The sequence below is a fragment of the Diabrotica virgifera genome, chromosome 1, assembly GCF_917563875.1.
Source record: "Diabrotica virgifera virgifera chromosome 1, PGI_DIABVI_V3a".
NCBI lineage: Eukaryota > Metazoa > Arthropoda > Insecta > Coleoptera > Chrysomelidae > Diabrotica > Diabrotica virgifera.
The window spans coordinates 63,913,658-63,918,563 of NC_065443.1; positions in this window are offsets into that span (position 1 = coordinate 63,913,658).

Genomic DNA, 4,906 nt, shown 5'->3' on the forward strand with positions numbered 1-4,906 from the left:
AATGCCAAAGAAGATACTATTAAGAAAACCAGTTGGGACAAGGAGACGAGGTAGACCAAGAAAAAGATGGCATGAAAAGTTTCAAGAAGATATAGGATCGATGGAAATTACAGACTGGAAAGAGAAAGCGAAAAACAGGATACAGTGGAGAAACATAGTGCAGCAATTTTTACATAGTCATTAAATCAAATTATATAATAAATATAAGACATTAGTATATATTGTTATTTGTATTATGTAAAATTGTTATTGTTAAGTTGTAAAGCCCTAGGCCTCCAAGGTCTGTAGAGCATGTTAAATAAATATCCCATCTGGTTAGATTAATAAAATGTTGGGCAGCTCGTCATGTAAGGTTGGGCATTTTTTAGGTCTAATCCGACTGGACTAGAAGTATTGCCGAGGGTTGTTTTTTTTCATTCAGGGGAAACACGTTAATCTTTGGCACTCGGTCATAACATTTTGTCTCAATTCTTAGGATTATTGATAATGTGTTTTAGAACCAATAACCCACATTCTTACTCTTTTATATATGAGCTCAATTTGAGCTGATTTGAATGGATCTTTCCGCCAGTCAATGAGAGTAAGAACAGGATATCACCTCCGAATTATATCCTACTGCATGGATTTTAATGAAATTTTGGGAATAGCCTCTGCTTATCTCCTTATTCAAAGTCTAACCTATATACTACGGCGTTTTTATCTTGGGGCGGTTCCCACCCCTTCAAGGGGGTGGAAAATTTTTTGGTCATAATAACCACGGAAGTGGCTGGAGAACTCAATTCTAATAGGTCTGGATCCCACGTATGAAAAAAAGTTGATTAATAGCAAGCTGAAAATTTGTTAATAGCTTAAGGGTGACTAGTCGGATAAACTTTTATATATGGGAACACTGTAACAGGGGCAGTTTTAATTGTGGAACAGGTTAAAAATTTGGAACGGTCAGACCACGAAAACGGCACATTTATTTTGTCCGACAGAACAGACTTAAACTCTCCGAACAGAGATTAAACTCTCATGCAAAAATCAGACTGCTATTTATCACCTGTCATAATTCCTGTCATTTGACATATTCTACATGTTCCACTCATTAAAACGCCCATTTGGTGATAAATAGCAGTCTGATTTTTGCATGAGAGTTTAATCTCTGTTCGTAGAGTTTAAGTCTGTTCTGTCGAACAAAATACATGTGCCGTTTTCGTGGTCTGACCGTTCCAAATTTTTAACCTGTTCCACAATTAAAACTTCCCCTGTTCCAGTGTTCCCATATATTAAAGTTTGTCCGACTAGACACCCTTAAGCTATTAACAAATTTTCAGCTTGCTATTAATCAACTGTTTTTTTCATACGCGGGATCGAGACCTATAAGCGAAAACTGTTATATAATTATTTTTTGAAAAGTCAATAATTTTTAAGTTATTCGTGGTTGAAAATTGGCCATTTTTATTGAAAAATGACACCTTTTAGGATGGTTTTTTTGAGAATACCTTGAAAATTATGCATCTTACTAAAAAAACTGTATGAAACGTTTTTATAGCTTATAAGAAAATGAAGTGATTCTTTCCATCACAAATCTTCTAGTTATAATATAAAAAGAGATATGGTAGGTGAACATAGCTTGTTTTTTTTTTGGTGTATGCTCAAATCGGAGTATTCGACTTGAAATAACAGAGAAACGTTCGATTTTAGGGGTATAATGCTTCTAATACCTTTTGTAGTGCTTGAAAAGTGCTTTAAAATGAACAATATTAAATGTAGATTACATTCAAACTAAGCGAGATATGCTGCAAAAAATATTTATGACTAATGTATTTTAAGAAAAAATGAGAATTATATTTAACCCCTCATCCACTACAATTTAAATGAATCATGTTCCTTCTATTACAATACCTTTTACTATAGTGTTATTTCTATGTTCAAAAAGTTGGAAGGGTTTAAAATGAATGGTTATTGAAAAAAATAAGATCAAATTGTAGAGCGAATTTTTAAATTCTCTTAAAAATCTTCCTTTTTCTCCATGTAACATGAAAAAAAAAACCAAAGCTATACCAATCAACAGAGGAGTTCGCCAGGGAGACGTTATTTCACCAAAGCTGTTCACACTGGAACTTGAAGACGTGTTCAAAGACATTAACTGGGTAGATAGAGAAATAAATGTTAATGGAAGAAAACTGAGTCATTTGAGATATGCTGACGACATTATAATATATTCGCTACAAGTTTAGAAGAATTACAGACCATGATGACGCAACTATTTCAAGCTTCGGAAAAAGTAGGTCTTAAGATGAACTTGGAAAAAACAAAAGTAATGACGAATACACCGAACATTAGGTACAAAAATAACGTTGAACGACATAGATTTAGAAACAGTAAGCGAATACATCTACCTGGGACAGATAATGAAAGTTAACAAAGAAAAGTTAAAAGATAATCAGGGAAACATAGTATTGTAAATAGAACAGAAAAGGAATATTTGGATTAAATACGGGGAAAAAACTTTTCAAGATATACGAAGTAACACTGGCATCACAACAAACATCAATTACGAATCTGGACCTCCACTTACAGTTGAAGAAGTAACGTATGCCATCAAAATTCAAAAGTACCAAAGATGGTAAATCAGTAGGCCCTGATCATTTTCATTCCGAATTCTTAAAACTTATGGACTACGACGGCATAAAATGGTTGACAAATATATTTAACAATATATGTGACACAGGCATAATTCCCCAAAAATGGCTAGAATCAACTTTTATAAATCTTCCAAAAAAACCCAATGCGAGAAAGTGCGAAGACTATAGAATTATAAGCCTTATGAGCCATTTCGGAACAAGAACAGAATTCGGATTTCGTGATGCTCTGGGAACACGGGTGGCCCTTTTTGCTGTGCAAGTGCTATTTCAGAGATGCAGGGATGTAAATTGTGATATATACCTATGCTTTATAGATTACCAGAAAGCATTTGACAGAGTAAAACATGACAAATTGTTAACTCTAATGCAAGAAATTGGAATTGACAACAAAGATCTAAGAATTATCAGAAACATTTATTACAATCAAACGGCCAAAATCAAAATAGAAGACCAGTTAACTGATAAAATTGCAATAGAACGAGGAGTACGACAGGGCTGTATTTTATCTCCACTACTATTCAATATTTACTCTGATTGGGTATTTAAGGAAGCTTTAGACGGTTGTGCGAAAGGAGTATTAATAAATGGTGAATGGTTGAATAACATTAGATATGCAGATGACACCATAGTTTTTGCCGATAATCTGAATGATTTAGAGATATTAACAAATCGTATAACAGAAGTCAGCAACAGATACGGACTAGCTCTTAACATAAAGAAGACCAAATTTATGACAATTAGTAAAAAGCCAATATTAAACGCTCAACTTACATTCAACCAACAGAATATTGAAAGAGTTGAGCAATATACATGTCTGGGTACGAATTTAAATAGCCAATGGGACCACTCAACAGAAATTAAACAGCGAATAATAAAACCGAAAACAGCATACGTTAGAATGAGACCCATTTTCAACAGTCGAGACATATCATTAAAAACAAAATACCGTCTGTTGAAATGCTACATATTCACAGTTCTGCTCTACGGAATGGAAGCGTGGTCACTAACTGTTACATCTATGAATCGGCTCGAAGCTTTCGAAATGTGGTGTTATAGGCGCATCTTACGTATATCCTGGGTTGACCGAATTACTAATGTGGAAGCCCTGCGTAGAATGGGGAAAGAGTGTGAAATTATCATAACCATCAAAACAAAAAAATTAGAATATCTAGGACATGTAATGAGAAATCAAGAACGTTACGGCCTTCTCCAACTGAGTCTCCAAGGGAAGGTACCTAAATGGTAAAAGAGGACCGGGATGAAGACGCATTTCCTGGCTTCAAAATTTACGAAAGTGGTATAACAGCACTACCACTGAACTGTTCCGCGCTGCGGTAAACAAAGTCAAGATAGCCATGATGATCTCCAACATCCGGAACGGATATGTACTTTAAGAAGAGAAGAACAAAGAAAATCAAACTTTCGAAATTACTAGAAGAATAAGGTTAGCGTTGGTAGGATTTGGAAAACTGAGTTGGATCTTGAAAAACACTAAAATAGAACAATATTTGACAACCAGAGTTGTCAGTGTATTCTCCCTATACTTACGTATGGTTCACAGACGTGGACACTCACCAAGGCCAATGTGGACAAAATAGTAAAGGCACCAAGGGCGGATCCAGGGAGGGGGCCATGGGGGCCATGGCCCCTCCCGAGAATTAAAAAAAAATAGAAATTTAAATATTTGCAGTTCAAATGTTTTTAGTTTCAAACACATATAATATGTATAAAACAGGGGATAAATATGTCTTCTGAACTGGAATTGAACAAAAGCAGTAACCGAAGATTCAATAATGACATAGGATGTTTTTTAAGACAGAGTGCTAAAGACAGTGTTCTTCGAGAGACCAGACGGTAGAAGATCAGTGGGCCGTCCCAGAAAAAGATGTTGAGGATGATGTTGAAACCGATCTATCTAGGATTGGGGTACAACAATGGCAAATCGAAGCGCAAGATCGCAGACGATGGAGGGCCATAGTGGATGCGGCGAAGACTCACCCCGAGTTGTAAAGCCAGTCAAGAAGAAGAAGAAGATGTTTTTTAAATCAAAATGTTGATCATTTTACAAAGTGCCAATTGTTAGAACGGCCTTGGCATCCATCAAAATAGTACCAATTTCCATATTTTGTACATACAAAGAATAAAAAATAAATGAAGACTTACACTTGGGTCAGGCTCACCAGCACTTAGAACAAAGTTGGTTGGTACTTTCGCATATTCAAAAGGGATTGTTTTGCAAGTATTGCGTTTTATTTTTCTAATAAAAAATATGGTCA